The 19,854-nt window shown below is 32.6% G+C and overlaps 1 protein-coding gene across 4 annotated transcripts in view; it reads left to right on the forward strand.

Annotated features, from left to right (window-relative positions):
• Positions 1 to 362: 362 nt before the first annotated feature.
• The window catches only part of Lpin (phosphatidate phosphatase LPIN), a 90,149-nt gene continuing 70,657 nt past the window's right edge, over positions 363 to 19,854 (forward strand). For 3 of the 4 annotated variants that reach the window (XM_085946446.1, XM_085946450.1, XM_085946451.1), the window contains exon 1: positions 363 to 489. The gene's annotated coding sequence lies outside the window, so the exon portion shown is untranslated. Of the gene's footprint in view, positions 490 to 13,045; positions 13,183 to 19,854 lie in introns of those variants that run through there. The other variant, XM_085946447.1, reaches the window with a different exon arrangement.

Here is a 19,854-nt window from a genome sequence, read left to right on the forward strand (position 1 = left end):
ATGTGTAAATTTTTGTGTACCTAAGTACCTATTCACATTCAACGAAATTTGAGTTCTGATCATTAGATCCATAAAATTTCAGATTTAAAAATAGTTAAAGGATAAAATTTGTAAAAATATGTGATTGGTGATGGAAGTAGATTTATTTTATCGTACTTTTACATTTTTAATTTTTATTAACTATATTTTCATACTGCAATAAAATAATAATTAAATTTATGAACATGCACTTAGTTTCATAATTTTACATTCTAGAAACACATTTTTAGTTCCAAATCACAACACTGTCAAATATACTTTGAAGTTTTGGCGCTGCTGTTGCCCTAGCTGTCATTAATCTGCGCCTACCCTAAAGGTTTTTTACTGTCAAAAAATATAGTACTTTCCGGCGTGTCTACCCTTAGTTATCCGGAAAAGATTATTGAAAATTACAAATAATATTTGTGTCAAGTTTTCTCTAACGAACAAGAGTTCCTGCTCGAATATAAGGTAAGCAATGTCATTCAATATGATTTTTTCAACGCATACATAAACTGGAATCTTTTGACATTTTTTAGGAACTTTTGACCAATCAATATTTCTGTCTCCTTGCGGATATCCTGAAAGAATTGCACGTGTTTTCTTGCATTTATAAGCGGAATCTGGTCTGTTTTACTATAATCATTTTAATATTACGTCGTCAGTCAATTCATTAAAAAGAATTTCCTTTGTTTATGAACTTGGGATGTCGCTGATATCAGTTTTTTACGAAGGTGATAGAACTAGAAATCAGAAAACTAATAAAAACGAAGGCTGGCGATGTATACCTTCCAGGAGTATCATAATTATGTTATTTTGATAGATGTTACCTCCTAGCTAGATGGACCTCGTTCACTAGCGTGACAAACATTTATCATAATCTCAGCCATTTAATTTCTATTCAAATCAATTTGACGCTCTCATTGACTTTTCGTTTCGAATCAAAATAATTGATTTCTTATTATTATTTCCTCGACACAAATAATATATCCTAGAATGAATATTGTTCATAGATTTAGTTATTGCATTGATTAGGTATTTTACTTTGATCGTATTAATGTCATATTTATCGAAATAAAAAATACAGCTTGGTTTTCACATAATTTATAGCAAAACAAAACATGGAATTTTCACGCATTGCTAATTTCATGTTTAAAATGTATGTTCTTGTAATCATAGTTAAATTACTATTATATATCCACATTGATTGCATGCACGAACAGTTTTTATAAGTAGGTACATAAAATACTAGATATTATTTTTCTTTAAATTATGTACATACACTTCCAATATGTACCTATTTAAAAATCAGTATAATTTCCTCCTAGGTACAACTCTTATTAATTGTTTCTAAAACTATGTTATTAGATAGGTAGTTAGCTATTCCCTATTACTAAGTAGAATTCCATTTTTCAAAATGATAATATAAATAAATCAATGATTTATATTTGTGCAGTAAAAACAATCACACCTCATCGATATCAATTACCTATATTAAATCATATAGGTTGGTTTATTAGTCGATATTTCGGTTGGACTTGTTATTCACTATTAAATAAATCTACAGAAGTTTATATAGTTACATCATATATTATGTTTTCATACTGTTTTTAATCTAATTAATTTATCCAAAGTATGTTTACATTAGTAACAACAATATTCCAACGACCACAGATTGAGTTCAAATTTTAATTCCATTAAGCATTCTCAGTTGTCATCAAATCGCTTACACCTCGAATATTAGTGTGTACCTAGATACCTACTTAACTGTGTACAATACATAACAATAAAGGTTACAATTGATTAAATAGAAAACAAGACATAACAAATGTATGGAAATTGATCGAATTGCATGATTTCGATTCCGAAACTAACTATATATTTGGCCAGTAGCTGACAAGTATCAGATGTTCAATGACTGGGCCTTCTCCCAAAATAATTAATAAGTTTTATTTTATTAAGTAAGAAATATTTTTTTAACCGCGTAAAACCCCACAGATATGGTTTGGGCGAATGGTTTACAACCACTTCTTATAAAACCCCAGTAAATAATATATTACCAATTTCGATGTTCTCATGTTCATGACAAGCATTATTTTTGCAAAGCGTACGATGTACTTACTTATCTTTCAGAAGTTTCTTTGAAGCTATGGGTGCACATCACGTACTGTGATATTTAACAATACGATGGTATAATAAACGTCTATATTACCTTAAACAATAAAATGGTCCATTCGAATTACCGTCAACGCATGATTCGAAACTCTGTAATATGGTAATGTACCTACTTCGAATGTGCGACATTTTCTTTTTTATAAAGGGCCCACATGGAAACACAAACTGCGGGGTGTTTTTCAATCAACTTCCACCACTGTTTGTTTTTTAATTCTCTGTCAATTAATCTATCTATCTAAAAACGAATGTATCTATGCTATAATTCACGTAGGTACATATCTAATGATCTCGGTTATAAAGTTTAACAATATTTTTTTAATTTTCGTACCTACATAATATCTAGTTAGTATGTACCTAGTATGTAAATAGAAATACCGATCTCACACTGTGACCTTTATAATATGACGGTGAAATGCAAAACAAGTGAATTCAAATTTAATGTTTATTGTACATTGCAGTATGTAGTATATTATTTTCCTTTCAATCACGGCGCGGTTTTTTCAAACATCACACTATGATCATACGATTTTTATAACGGAATTTTCGATGACGAGTCGACGCGTCAGAGTAGCTACTCGTATGAGTCGTATGACCGGCCTGATAAGCGAGAAGCCTCCGTGGAAAGTGAGCGCTTAAAATTTTCCCCCGACCAAAGCCTACTTAGTTATTATTAATTTCGTAAAACTATAATCCTGTATAATCGTGTTACGTATTATCTGCGCTTCGGTTTTTTTAATTTGCATTATTGGGCTACTAAACTACTAGTAAGTAGCAGTACTGAATGACTCATTGTTAATCAATATTTTGATTATTATTAATATTATATATTTTTTTCGTGACATCCCCTAATAAGGTCGGCCACCATCAGGGTAATCGTTGCTCTGTCATCTGATACCTGGAACAGTTTGGCGTAGCTGCACTCGTATCAATAATTCTTCTTCTTTGGTTCTAAGTCATAAAATGCAACATCGTCCCTTGCTACATTTACAATCATTGGATGGCAAGTTGGGGAATACTGTTATTAATTAATATATAAGTAGAGTAAAAGATACATTCTAAGTAATTAATGTACATAATACGACTATCGGTTGATGCTTATTTTTTCTTTATATTTTTCCATGTCCTGTTGTGAAGGTCTTAAACTTGTAATATTCGCTCATGTAAATAAATGAATGTTAAAATTGTACAGCTTAGTATTTTTCTCTAGCTAGTTTATGACGTACAAAGTATGTATCCATAATCATATTATTTAGCTGTTATTAGAATATATTAATAAGTTTTAAGAAACGTTACTTAGGTGGTTCATTTTTCTTTTAAGGCTTTACTAAAATACTAGGGTGAGAAAATTGCTGAGAATAATATAGGTTCCTAATTATTGATCTATCGCAATTAATTATTTTGTATGCGTATTTCAACATACTGACACGACGTGACCTTTATTTACTGGAACAATTTGATGTGAAGTATTTACATTCACCGCCCTTCGGAGCTTTTTCTGTCTTCAATTTTAATAATGCAGCCGAAGCACCTCTCTCATATCATGGCGGAATATCTGGTTTTAGCAGTCTGAAAATATATGGTGCAATCGCCGATCAGACATCACACCACAATACTGTGACCATCAGTTGTGTGTTAAATATTTTTATTTTTTTTAACACGTCAGACTGTTCATTCAATACTTTCATGCTACGTATGTCGCTATAAATATTTTTCTTAATACTTAGGTATATATTAGTACAGCAATTAATTTATTTTAAACGCCAAGCGTTCTATTAAGGCGATACTTCAGTGAAACGGCAAATAATTTTCAACTATAGGCGCGACGAAATTTTGTACTTGCTGGCAGTCTGAGAGCGAACGTAGAGGTGTGAATACGTCAATTTGTTTCGTGATGGCGACGGGGGTATTAATTCTTAAATCGTGTAAAGATTACTAAAAACGTTACCCATTTACTTGAAAAAGAAAACATGTAAATGAATATATTATTATTGTTACTAATAGAACAACAAACAGAACATTAAATGGACGCATGTTGGATTTATATGACAAATTATATTTCGTTTGGCATGCGTCATTTGCACCCGCGACCCGCAATCCGCGCATCGCCTAGCCACGATGTTTTTAGACCATGCCTCAACTGAGGTATAGCCTTAATAAATCCTTTAGGTATGTGTAGTACATCAAATCTTCCGATATATCGAGTCCATAATAATTTGGTAACGTATGATATTTTTTGCAAATAATAGTGCTGTTTGATCTATACATATCAATATAATATAGGTACCTAATTGCACAAAAAATGTAGGGAATAATTATTCTAAACGAATAAATGTAGCAGCGTATGCTTTCTTTCTTTCTATGTTTCTCAAAAAGGGGTCCATTAATTTCGAGAATTACCGTTTAGGTATTTAATAGGCTCTATTATTAATAGCATTATCATTTAAGTGCGCGTATCGGTTTCTCAAATCACGGTCACCGCATCGTGTCGTATCGCATGTTTTTAACGTGGGGTGGGGGAATGGCGCGGTTTTCTCATTGGCCGACAACTTTCCGCGCGATGTTCCTCACCGCGGCGATAAAATGTGACGATTTTCCTTCTCCATACTGAAAGCGCTCTGGGGGCTCGACTGCTGCGTCACGCGACATAACAAATAGAAATAACACTTGAAGGCCTTCACGATTCACTTCCTCGAGTTCCTCGTTCATTTGCCATTCATTGATCAAACGACCTGTACGCGTTGCATTATTTTCTGAACAATAATAATCATAAAGATCTCGAGTAGTAATCGGTGATCAACAGTGCATATCAATAATACATAGGTATTATGTCGCATTTAATTAATTTACCAACAAATACCAATGCATGTATCTGCATTGCCAGGGGAGGATTGGTTGTCTAGGCTGGCCCGGTATTTTTTCTAGTTAATCGACCAAATTTAAATCATACATAGGGGTCTAGGACGATTCGGCGCCGGGATAACTGGCGCCACACAATCGAATAAAATTCGAAAATTAATCGACATTCGTGTATTATGGGTATTTAATAATTAAAATTAATAAATGTATATTTAAATTATTTAATACTGGGTGATAATTTAAATATGCACACGTAAATAATGCTTTAATTGTGCAGATGTTTAAGTTCCAACGTGAAGAGATTCAAAAAACATTATGACCAAAATTAATATTAAAACTACTAAGTAGTACCTAGATAGAAACTGATAGAAATTACTCGTATACTTTTTGTATAAAATTACGATTTTACGAATTTTTGAACGTCTATTTATTTCATTTGAGAGTGCGGCACCCAATTGTCTTGGCGCCCAGTTGTCCCAATCCCATTATAGGTACTTACTACGGGTACTTACGCGAATATACGAAAAAATAATATTATTTCACAAAACCAGTTTCAAAGTTAATTATTATTAGATATCCCATTATTAATATGTACTATACCTATGTCCTATTTCCAGTAAGTATATCAAAGTACATTAATTATTAGGTAATTTTAAAAATAGTATATTTTTGCCAATTTACTTCTTTTCAACACAGCAATAAAGTCAAAATACCTCGATAAAAATATTCCCGGTGTCTTACCCTATCCCTATCTCCAGGTAACCAAATAATATTATCTACTATAATAATAAATTATCTTGTTCGACTTCGCGTTACTCCATAAAGTCATATTATCTTTGATTCCTTTTATTCTGCCTTTTTCATGATATCACCATAATAAATATCTCGTTAAATTACCACCAATTACCATGTATAATGAAACGCTGCCCAAATATACAACTTTGTCATAGCAGACAGAATAAAAATAATATATCTGTAAAGACTTCGTGTGCTAACGTAAAAGCTTTTTTAGTCTCATTCAGGTGAAAAAATTAAACCGATCTAATAATATAATTATGTTACAATCACAATATTTAGCTACACAATGGTTTTTGTAATGTACTTTCAAATTATTATTGTCTGTCAAACTATAATATAATTAACATTAACTGACTATTAATTTTGTAAATACGTGAATAGGTATGGATTTTATTGTCTGAAATCAATACGTTAAAAAGAATGATTCCGTTTTTAAATATTGCAAAATAGTGTTGTTTGTATGTATGTAAGTCGTTCCGATAAAAAGTTTAAAATATTTTCTCAATGTCAGATTCCGAAGACTAAACTTGTTGTTTTGTTTCTGCTTCTATTTCAATTCTTAATGAATTTTCATGTTTATCTCACCAATTATTGTGTCACTTCTCAGACATTTTATTGCAGAATTCCACAAACGTACGCAGACAGATGTGGGTGAACTAGATCAATCACCCGGCTACCGAATCCAATAAACAATATTTAAATTGAATGAATTACATTTGCAACATCTAAAACTGGGCAATGACAAACGAGATAATGATTTTTAGTAGTAGTAAGTAAAGTAAAAAATACTTTTACCTCAAAAGTCAATTCTATATTATTTAATACTTATTTACAATAACAAAGAATTTGACATTGTTAAAATCATGTGTATGTTCAATATTGAATAAAAAAAAACTACATTCGGTTTTGGGGTTGACAGTAAAGTTGTTTCTTAATATAAATACTCATCGTCAAAACTGTCCATAGATATCTTCATAATAAATAGAAAATACCTTAAATGTTTTATCTATCGACTGTTATGCGATGGTGGTTTTGAACAACGTTATGTTTGTTAATTCTACTTTAGTCGAGTTATTTACGTTGACAGCTATTTTGGGCTATAAACCCATCTTCGGTATGGTAGGTAACCCTCTCGCTCTATCACAACAGCCCGAACGTGGCAATCCCATTTTTTAACTTCAGAGTTATAGTCGACAGTTCCGAAGATGGGGTTGTAGCCCGAAACAGCTGACAACGCAAATAACTCAAATAAAGTAGAATTTAAAAAAATAACTTTGTTTCAAAACCATTATAATGGAGTGCTACCACGTAAACGCAAGTTCAATGAAGTTATGCGATGGGCTTATACCTTCCCCGAAAGAGCTATCAATACCAATATATGGCAAAAGCTCTTGTTTTTAAAATTCATGTATTACTTTATTTATATATGTTAAATCTTAACGATAATACTTTTTTAAATTTAATTGCTATTTAAAAGTAAATCAAATAAAATTTACTGTATAGTGATCAACATAATATATCGTACTTAAATCATAATATTAAAAATAGTAAATAATATCCCATTCCTTGTTTTATCTTATTCTAATAATTAGTACAGTATTAATATCTAATCAATCAGTCTTGTGTTTAAAAAAATCGTATATTTATTTACTACTTTAAGCTACGTAGTTGAAGATTTTCAAAAATCCGTATTATTCCTTCATAGCTCCTCGCCATTGTTGACCATTTATTATTACGTAAAGGCCAACCAACCTATTCACTTTATGTAATTTAGATTTGACTATTTAAAGCTTTTGACAATATTATTTAATGTCTTGAGATTTTATTCTTTCCAGTTATATACTACGTGACGTATTATTTTTGTATTGTGTTGGGAAATTCGTAACGCAGAAAAATAGTTGTGTACTGCGCGTGTTTTTGCGTATTAGCGAATAGTACGTCTTCGTGTTTATCGCATTTTTATTTTTTAATTCTCAAGGTTACCGGTGAATGTTTTCCTCACACCTCTCGTCATTATCTAATACACATTCCTGTTACAATAACAATAACAAACAAATCATATTATAAAATCTGCGAGCACTTTTTCTGCTGCAAGCAACAAAACAAAACAAGCCAAACTCTTTGCATCCGTGTGTTGAATTTTATAATCAAAAAATATTTATTATATCACGAAAAATCATCACTATTATGAAAAACTATAGTAATAAATGATTATGGGGACATTAATATTTTATGATTCATGGACAATTACTCCCTGTCAATAACCCCCTGTATCAAAAACTCCTGGGACATTAACCCCCGTATTAAAATAAAAACTCCTTAAACGAAATTTCATTGAAAACAAAATAATTGATACAAAAGTTTATTTGACACTGAAAAATATAGGTAAGTACATATAAATTTAAAATTATACTTATATCTTATATCCACATTTTATATATAAAGGGAGGTAGAAAAAATATTTGCTAAAATATTAAAATCTACTCGATCAGAAAAAATAATATGTAAAAACCATTGTACAAAATTAACCAGCGCTACAGAAACGTCTTACAGAATTTCATCTAAAATTTTCTCAGGTACGTATTATTTATTTTTTATCATATTTAAGTTAATCTGCCGACATTTCAATTAATTATGTGCGATTTTATAAACGGGAGTTATTTTCACGGGAGGGGGGTTATTGTCTTGCCACCCTATTTTATTGATTTATCCCAGAACAGAACCCATAATGTGCCTTAAATGCAATTAAGGTGAAGCCTTTACTGAGCCTTTTTTAAAGAGGCACCTAGCGGAAAAATACGAAGCTTGCAATTTGAGATTTTTTTTTTTTGATAATTTACAATTTCAACTGTATTAATTTGTAAATATCTGAAAACATTAAAATGAAAAATATTTTTTATTATAAGTCAAAGATAAACTTACAATTGTAAAAAATGTAATAAAATGTGAATTTGTTGAATCGGACCGCACCCTATTATTACATATATTTTATGGTCATATTTATTATTGAAATTTAGTTTATTAAGTTTTCTAAGCATCACCTAAGAGATTTTTGACTAATTCATAGTTTTAATAATTTTTATATCTATTTTAAAAAACATCGATTTTTATAAAAAATATAAATGTGTATAACTTGAAATCCTTTTTATAAAAGTATTAAACCACATACAAAACCACCATCAATCATGAGCGAGACGATTCGGGATGGATTCTGGATTCCTCCGACAACTCTCCCCCTCTCTCTATTTATAGTGGCCGCCTTCTAGTTCGGCAACCTAAATACCTACACAACAGTAAGTTGTTGGCAACTCCATCTACATTGGCCTGTCTTACAGTGTGTCCTATTGGACCTATACCGGTTCATTCACGTACATCTAGTGCACATGACATAGCCAGCGCAGTGTCCTAATCGTAATTGATTGAACTGCGCTGCAACCTTCGTACAGATCATGCAGTTCTGCATTCTATTTAATCACCAAATTGTTGCCGTATCTGGCTCATAAATATGGCGGAAAAGTTGTCATTCAAAAATATCCAGAGCTCGTACATTTCGTTCTGGTTTCCACATAGGCTGTCGTGTAAAGCGTTATTTTAATTCGTCAGGATAGTAAAAGTAGGTGGGAATTAAAATCTCTAGACCGAAGTTTCATTTGTTCACTGATATTATAATGTTGCTACACCAGAGATCCACGGTAGACAAATCTGTCTACATAAACATAACCATAGATAATAATATAATGTAACTACATAGGTACACAACTAATTATAGTAATTGATTTATTTGGATTACATACTATCGTTTTGTCGCATATTAGAAGCAGGTGGACTTTTAATATTATTTATATAATATAAGCATGCATTTTTAATATCAAATTCTAACGTCATTATAGTATACGTCATAGTATATTAAGCAAGGTCATCAAGTTTCTTCTCAGTTTGGTATTATTTAATATTATGTAAATGAATTGTCAAAATGTAAACTGCGTGAATGTATCAAGGCGAACACATAATATTATATCCTAATTTTCGGACTCTTAATGTCACATAATTACGTTGGAATATATTATGTATAAGTTTTACTGATCTAATCCGTATTTTTTTGTGAAAATGTGTTACTAGAGAATTCAAATAAACTGAAAGCATTATTATCATAATATATTGTGTACTTATATGTAATATTATAATAAGTATATTATTTTTCTAAGATTTGCATTATATAAATAATATTCTTCCTGTGCCACCCACTATCGGAGGTCGGCCACAATCATGGCGATCTTCACGTTGCCATCTGCTGCCTGAAACAGTTCTATGAAACTGCATTCGTACTAATCGTATAATGTTGATTATTCCTTGCATAATGAGCTGGTAATGCTATACTTCTATAATCTTATACTGTCCGAACTACTGTAGTTTTCTAGTCTTTATGCTACGCAGAACTTATCGGTTCTTTCCCATCCATTTGAGAACATCCACATTCTTCACCCTGTTAGACCGAAAACTTTTGAAGATAAATACGTCTATACCGATAATCTCGAGAAATCTACATTGTTACAATAGGTACGTATTAACTATTCTTATTATTTATAAAATGTGAGATAGCTCAGAAGGAAGAGCTTTAAACGAGTGTTCTTGGCAACACTAAAAATATGCTAGTCTGTTTTTTTGTCAGGGTATGTAACGATCAACGATTTATTTTATGTAACAATTTGTTCCTATAAAATTAAATTTATCATCTGTCACTTTTCCTTGTCCATCCCTTATTGAGCTTATTGATTAATTTGTCGCAGATTTCCTTTGCCAAACTTCGCTTGTTGCGTTAAAATTAAATTTGCAAAGCGAACTTAAAGTGTTGTAAGTATAGCAAAGTCAATAGATCTACAAACGATCACAACAATACGCTGTCGCAGTTAAGTCTTCCTGGACACACCCACTTGTTGGTGTCTTCCGTCAGCAAGGTCGCTTCTAATGTAATACGCATTCATCACATTGATAAATGAAAATAGACAGTTTTTTGCACTATGTTTGTAGTATAGTCCAGTTGTTTAGAACTATCTATAATTCAATATTTTGACAATTTAAAGATACCTCTGAATAAAAACGTTGTGAATGTTTTAGTAATTATAATAATAATTTATAATTTACCATTTTTATGTTAAATCTTACTAAAATACATCTAAAAAATATTCATTAGGTACCTACTAAAACCATCACTACCAGTGATTTGTGTCGTTCATAACTCCATATATTTATTGTTATATTATTACTTATTAATCTTATTATACAATTAATTGTAGGTATATCTATATTACGCCTTTCATCGTTCGGTGTAAAAAAAAACACATATGTTTTTATACGATTACGATTAATGATTATAATCAACGTCAACTAAAACGTAATTAATCACTTAATCAGTTTTTGAATTAATTATTATTCATTACTCAAATTATGAATAATTATTAAATGAAGTGTTCCATTTTGCAATTTCATTCTTTCAAACAAGATACGTGATTCGTGAAAAATCGTGCCTTTTTGAAATTAGGATAGTTCAAATAATGGCCGAATTTGATATAATATATTATACATTCTTAGAATGAAACACCGTATTTGTTATCTAGTACTTTAAATATGAAAAAAAAACATAATTATTTTATTTCAAACCACGTGTCTGATATTCTCACCTAAAATATTGTTTTATGCGAAAAGACGTCTGTTACTTTCCGTAATTTGCTACATACATACAATAATGTATCAAGTACATTTTTTAGTTTGTAATAAAATAACTCAATAATAATATACGATTTAAAGGAAGTTATTTATTGATAAACAATAATGAGATTGATAAGACCACATATTATCATTTTGGACTTTGATACACATGCCACCTTTGCTTAGTAATATACTTAATAATGGTGACTTGTACCTGTGTTGACAATAAGTATTTTTCTAAGAATCTTTTCGGTTGATTCTTGAAACCGTTTGAAATCACACAAAATTTTATTATTACCGCAACGCTATACAATTTATTACTATTATAAAATGTTCCATAATCTATATTATGATATTCCCTATGGCCTATAGCCATATATTATAATAGTTAGAAACTTGTCATTGAATTAAACCAGGCATGTCCAATTTCAACTATGCTGTGATCTAATTAATATCTAGTATCAATATTGAAAGTGATCCAACACACTCTACCATAGTCATCTTCAACTTGGACATGCGTATTATATTTAGTTGAGGATACTGAAGCGTTACAAATTAAATAACACTTGTTTTTCACCATCAAGCATACTCAATTTCAAAATATGTGTCGGTTTTCCTTTAGGCACTTTTGGGGATCGATGAGAAGGTAGACAGGTGAGTTGATTGAGGCAGCAGCGGTGTAAATGAATGTAGCGTTTATTGTCTTTATAAAGAGTTACAAAAGGTTATGATAGTCGCACGTGTGATCACGTCATTGCACTCACTGTCGACCTATTCCCATACTGTACAAAGAACCTACTGCGCGATGGTAAGGTAATCTACCTACGTCTCAGCGTCTACATGGATTCATATCCTCTCTTTCTCTCATTCCTGCGGAGTAAGCCGTGAGTAATGCTATACGACTCGACTGATTTCGACGACGTTACGCGGGCTTCCTCATAGTTAATTTGAAAATGACTTACGTAATCTGGTTAAAGAAATAAAAATATGAATGATTAATTTTTCCCCTTCAAAATCTCAGTAAAATCATATCATACTACAATTTCAATTGAATGTACCTGCAGGTTTTTTTTACATGTTATAACCGAAATTCATATCGCGATCGACGCGTTGGACATGCCTAAATAACACTTTCGAAAAATAAATAGTTGTATTAAAGATAATATATTTGTAAATATAATACGCCTAGTACCCAACCCGTCCAGCCCAATACACTTTTTACATAGTCTTCACCTGTACCCGTACAGTGAACACCCGCTGGCCCTGATAGTACATAATATCTTAAATTAAATTAAACCACGCATTATCACACCTGCCCTCCTTCGTACGGATACATGCTGCACGTTGATTTCTCTGAAGAGAATTACCTCTGTTTACTGTTTGTTTCTTTGGGAAAGGTCAACAAGCCAATCAGCAAGCCTCGATCCGTGATGAAATTTCCTCGTTGACATGCAGCTAACAGAAAATATCATTCTTGTTGCGTTACTTAGTTCAGTCAGTCAAGTCTAGTCGCTGTATTTTGACGCGTCTACGTTTCGGTCGCGTGTTTTTTTATTAATATTTTGTGATATTGAAGTGTATCAGCTAAATCTTATAGACAATATTATCGTTTCTCTATATTATTATTGGGTAATTATTTTTTTTACATTATATCAAATTTACAACTTACATAATATTTATTATGATCTGTGGTTTCATTGTTGTATATTGTTGAGTTGTAACTGCAAGCTCGAATATTTTTTAATGTAAACAATAAATAATTGATAAAAAAGTCGATGCTACCTTGCACTAGAGTCGTTTTTCATCAGGAGTTGGAAAATCATAAATATATTATTTTATCGATTGAGTACCTACTGTATCATATTATTTTAGTTGTTCATAAAAAAGAGAACCCTTTCAACCATTTGTTTTATCAAATGAAGCTTAAAATAAACCTTTACTCAATCTGGTATACAAATCGTGATACATTATTATTAAAAAAAAAACTAATTACCTACTTATTTTAACCTGTTGAACATAGATTTTTTTTTTAAATATATTTTCAAATCACACACTTCTTTATCCATTTTTAATGGTTTATGAAATTATAATTATTTAACAATTTATTATTATTTATTATTCTTATAAATTCTTCTCATATAAAATTATTTATTACGTCACGTATTTCGTTCATTTGGTAAGCTTTTCCAGGGGTTGTGATCAAGAAATTTCGTCTCGAGAAACTAATTTTTCGAAATTTCGAGAATTTTCAATTCTCGAGAAATTATTACTAGGCAAATCTACCGACCGCAGTCGGAACTTAAAAATCAGAGTAAATGGAATGTTTTAACAAAATTTGATTTCTCCGTAAAAGGGCCTCGAGAAGTCGGAAGAGCTAAAAGAAATAATGTCTCGACTTTCATTCACAACGAAATTTCTTAAATTTGCCGGTAAAAAATATGAAAAAATTGTCAGAAGAGGTAATTTCGTACTAATGTCGATTTCTTGAGAATCTCGAGAATTCTCGGTCTCGTAGCAAGTTGAGAAATCACAAGCTTCAAGTATAAAATTTAAAAATTGTTAGATAAAGTGCTGGGTACGTTTTATTAATTTTATCAAGTAAACGCTGCATTTCTTAAAAAGATTTTTAATACTCACTGTAAAGTTTATAGTAGGTACTATTGTTGAATCACTGAATCACTTTGATTCATTTTATTGCTATGCTCTGTTTTTATTGCATTAAATAAAATTGTATTATTGTCGTTGTTATTCAGGTTTGTAAGTAACGAACAGTGACTATTTTCAATTGACTCGTGTTTATCCGTGGAAACTGTTTTTTTGTACGTATTCTTTGTTTATTGCTTCGATTAACGGCAAGGTGCATTGGTCTCACTTTGTATTATTTGCGAAGGTCACTTCGTACAAAATCGTGTCTTTTATAACTTAGCAGAGGAGAAATTTCGACATAACACACCTAATATATTATCAGTTATCTATAATGTATTTTAAACAAATTAATATATGTTGTGATCTATAAATATAATAATATGTGATACTGTGATCAGTGGCGTAGCTGTCTCGTCGCAAGGGTATGCAAAGACCGACCGAACCAGGGGCCCCAAATCTCAATCTGTTAGTTTTTAACGAATTCTCTATGTTGTATTAATAAACTGTTTGCAAAAATACAGATTAAAATTAAATCACTCTGAAATCTTAACATAATTGGGATCGAAATGGCAAATATTTGGAAGGAAAAGCTACTCATAACTTTAAAAAGCTCTTGATATTGATTTTGGATATAAAACCTGATTGGATTGGGGAGGAGAGAATGGAAGAATGGGTTAAATAAATCTCTATACTTACTTTTATTTTAGACGGTTTTTTAGAAACTCTGAGGGGGTTAAGATCGGGGAGGAATGGAAGATTGGGCTAAAAAATGCTCTCGACTTTTATTTTGGACGTTTTTTTAGAAACTCTGAGAGGGTTACTCATGTTTTGCATAGTGACCCAATATTTCTATTTATAAACTCTTCTTTATAACCGCCATCTTTGGTTGTCTGTTTTGACGTTTCGTTATTATGTACGTACCAACGTACCTATGCCATACGGTAGTTATTGTTAATCTGAATATTCTAAATAACGACGTTTCGGTGTATTTCGCTTCCCATATTATATTTACAATAATTGGCGCGGTCTGTCATTTGTCAGGCAGTCATTAATTTTTATTTACATTTATTGTAATGTGAATGTATTGATTTCGGTACTAATTGAACATGTTTCTTGTTAGAAATGATCATGTGGTAATGGTAAATAATAAATACCATACTACATTCATACTAAATTCAAGTTTCAGGATTTATGTTACTAGTGTTCCTAATGTATTAATACCTAATATATTATGGAATTGACAGATTGAGTGAATCTAAAACCATTTTTTCGATTTTTGGCAAATGCGGACGACAACCGGGTTGAAGTATGCTACAAATGGATTTGCTATGCGAAATGACTAGGTATAAACATATATAAAATAAGAAAAAAGTCATTGCCCAAGTGAGAAAAAGCGAAGCAATTGGCTAGTCATATTAAATTAAGTCGGGAATAAAAACCGTAACTATAATCAAATTCACACTGTGTCATTCATGCGCATTGGAAGAAATCACATCTGCGCATATTCAATGTTAAACTGTCACACTGTGGCGAGTGTTTAGGCTCCGTATATGCCATATATGGTATATATAGAGAAAGTTTTGTTGTAACGTCTTTGATTATCATGGTATATATGAAATTATTGTAATCGGCGAACATTTTGAAAATATTTAATATCACAATACATGGATGGTTCATACAGCACAATTAGCATTATACCATTCGCTAAGCGAATTGTGGATCGATCAATATGGTCTTCTAATCTAATTAGTATTTTCAACACGTATCTCGATTCTGGGGACACTATTTTCAGTGTGTTCGTAGAAGTTCAATCAAAATAAATCAGCAAAATTAATGTACATACTAATATGTCGTTTCCACGACGTATGGCAAGCTGAAGTAGTAGTTGAAATAATTAGCACTCATTTCGGATAAAAATTTACGATTAAATACGTGGAAATAAAACGTCATTATTACCGTCATTATTATCAGTAATGTATGGTATATCTGCAAATATTTAATTTTTTACGAGACCTAGGTACAGCTAAAAATATCGTGCAATTATCGTTTTCTACTAACTACTAAACGGAATCATAAATAAATTGTAAAGCAGTTCGTATCATTCACAAATAGTTTATTAATTATTGAAAATACTAAATAACTATTGTTAAAATATACATGATTGAAACAAATCTATAAAATGTGTTATCCAATTTTCTCGTTCACGATAGATTTGAAGTCTGGCGAATCCGCACACGTTTCTTTTTCAGTTTGTTCCTTTGATTTGCCCAGTTAATTTGTATAATAAAGAATACCTAAATTCTCACGTTTCTCAATATAAAATTTGACAGTTTTACAAAATATGTTTTAATATAAAGATGGACTTATAGCAATGTAGGTACGGTTCATTTTTAACTATACCTTTTACAATAATATTTGGCAGCTGTAGACGGAGATAGAACAACAATGCTGCAAAGGCGTGAATTTGCAATGTAGGTAGAGTTCTCGTATTAGAGTTTTGGGGTGACGTTAAGTGTTTTTCCCCTTTTTTTCGACGTTTCGGGTTCGTATTCATACACCCATATAACACATTAATACATAGAATTCCGATAGCTATACCCCCAATACACTACATTTTGACGCAGGGTTTTGAATGTGTGAGTGTCCTACGAAAATGAACTACACATTATAGGCGTGCAATCGTGTGTGTTGCAACCTTCAAATACACATAGTATATTGAATGAGCGTCAGTGAATAAACCGAGAGCAATTGTCAGAACGAAGGACAAGCGTATTCTTGACACGTGTTTAAGTTTATCCCATATTCTTCCACACTCGAGATCGGTTGCCAGTTACTCTATACCCGTTAGGTATTTCAATTCCATTACTCCCTCCTCACATTGCACTTTAATACGTCATTATATCTTGAGACTGAAAGTGACATCTACAATGAGCCCAAAACGTCGAAGAAAGGAGGAAAAACACGTGGTGACAACCCAAAATCTATTACGATAGCAAACAACCATGAAAGTCTCCGACATGTATATACCTAGGTAGAGTTAATTTTTTATCCACATTATACATGTATGCATTAAATTTATCTGTTTACGAAATACCCAGATGCCTATGAGCAATGTCGTTTACTGGGGTCTTTTTGTGTGTTACACGGTGTCACGTTGTGGATACGTACCTATACGTAATTTGAGAGTAGGTAAATTCTCACCGATAGAAGAGGAAGCAAGATCGGTTCTCTTTCACACAAACCCCCACCCTGCGGCCGGAGCTGATACCTACTTGTACTTTGGCGGACAGGAGGGTTGCACCTTCATCGATCTCGATCACTTTTACCCGGACGTCTAAACTGGATGGATCTTTCAACTTAACCTACTTTTTGTACATGGCCGGACGGACGCCGGCCACACATAAAAATCAGTTTTCGTTCACTTTTATTGAACTTTTATTAACATTAATTTCCAAAATTCAGTGTCTACAATTTGAAGGGATGCAGAGCAGATGAGTACCCTATTATTTTTATTTATAATGTTTTTTTGTAGAATAGCATGTCTTCGCATAACAAAGATCACCGAGTCTCCTTAATAATTTCAAGTCTCTATAATTATTATACTTGTCAAAATAAATTCTATGTTTTTTAGACTATAATAAACAATTATTGTTATCTCTAAATCTAGTGTTTTCTTTATTTATATGGTATTTCATTAGGTATACACTTAGGAAGCACTTGGCGCCCCTTTTATCAGTCAATTTTATCATACACTTACAAGTCTCTTTTATACGTAGTTCTCTTAGTCTATTTAAATTCCTTTTTTTTTATTATATTCCATAGATGCTAGTTCTCTGATAATCGCATACATTTGTCAGCGCGATCTCATGGCCCTGAATAATTCAATTAGCCGATTTTACTATTTACGCTTAAATCTAATCATGCTCTATCTTTAACTTGCAATTTCTCCAACTTATATTTTTATTCACACATTCTCTCCTCTATTTTATTCACCATTTTTATAGCTAATATGACAACGGTACATTCCGCTAATACGTCAGTGGTTTAATTATTACACTTCTAGGTACGTAATAATAATAAATGCACGCATGCAGCTGCGAACCATGCAGGTAGTGTGGGTCGACCCATGGTATTATTGTATTATTCATAATCAATTTTAATTATTTATAGGTATTGTAGGCCTCCGAATCCTCGGCTAGCTCCGGGCCTGGAGTGGAGGTACATTCAGTATCGGAAGAGCAGGTAGGCACAATATTATAGTCAAGTAAAAGAATTTTCACTTTATTAAAAACAATTTATTAAGTCCCACAATCACCAAAAAATAAACAAAAGTTCAAATTACGAAAGTTCAGAACCACAAATTATTATAAAAGAAACTAAGTTATTATATAGTACTAATTATAGAAACTAATACACTGATTATTTATTTATAAGAACTATTTAATTATTATTATCCGTAACCGAGATTGCGCGAGCGCGAGGCTCTGTGATAAAGGTTGGGGACCGGGTCCAATAAAAAGTTAAACTCGAAGAAAACGTCTAAGTCGCTGACTGACACTTCGCGACCTGAGCTGTCAGATTGACAGTAGGTATCGACCGGTAGGTATTTCGTACCACGGTGAGTACCTCCTCTCAAGTTTTGACAAACTTGTATGGAGAAGTGAGAATAAAATACGCCGCCGACCGTCGCAGGTTCGGGGTCGTAAATGCGAGCGAAGACTGATAAAGAAATTAAAAATAGTGGGTTTATATGCAAATCTGGCCGATTTCATCCCTTAGCTCAACGTTTTTCGGGTGACAAAATTAATTAACGGTTTCCTTACGAGAGTGGCGGAAATTGTACAATGACTAATTACCCGCGACATCTACGTAAGGGCCGACTAAGTAAAATTATGGGCGCGAGTCGACGCTCGCCGGTGGGCGGCGTCGCTCACGCGTCACGTACGTACTTCGAGTACCTGTCTGTACCGAGAGCGCGTAATTGATGTAGCAGTACCGCATTGTTTCTGGGCCAGCCCCACGAAAAACGCACCTACGAAGGCGTGCGCGGCATCGACGGATTCGTGGTTGAATTACCTATCGATACAGCACACCCCCCGCGTGGTGGCGCTCTTCATGGCTGAGGGAGGGGCGTTCCCGCGGCGGCCGGCTTTACGGGCCCTAGCGGCGCGAAGGTACCTCTCACTCAGAAACAAGAGTACTACAAAGTTAGCCTGGATGATAAGGCGTCATATGCCAGTGGTTAAATTGGCATATTTGTGGCACCAGGCCTACGACAGCGCATACCAATCCTTCGGCCAACTACCGTTGGGGGGCTCAACTTTGAGGCGCCCCGACGGCCTGAATACCTACTTGACGTTAGTCTAAAAACATGAACTCGGTAGATTGTTAATTTAACTACAAAATAAAAGCTTGATATTAAACAATATCAAGCGGGGAAGTTACTTGATTCTAATATATAAATGTACTGGTCGCGCAATCTTTCTTACATTAACAGCTAATATAGCTCGGCGTCGCCACAGGCACATACTTACGACTAGTTGACGGATGTTATTCCGTCAACCAAACATATAGGCAGTAATAATTGCTTAGTACATACTCATACCTCGCCGATCAAAGATTTCCCGCACTTTATTCCAGTACGTGGTCTCCTTG

The sequence above is a fragment of the Rhyacophila brunnea genome, unplaced genomic scaffold (assembly GCF_057557595.1).
Source record: "Rhyacophila brunnea isolate RB1 unplaced genomic scaffold, BYU_Rbru_1.0 scaffold_2, whole genome shotgun sequence".
In the NCBI taxonomy this organism is placed as follows: Eukaryota; Metazoa; Arthropoda; class Insecta; order Trichoptera; family Rhyacophilidae; genus Rhyacophila; species Rhyacophila brunnea.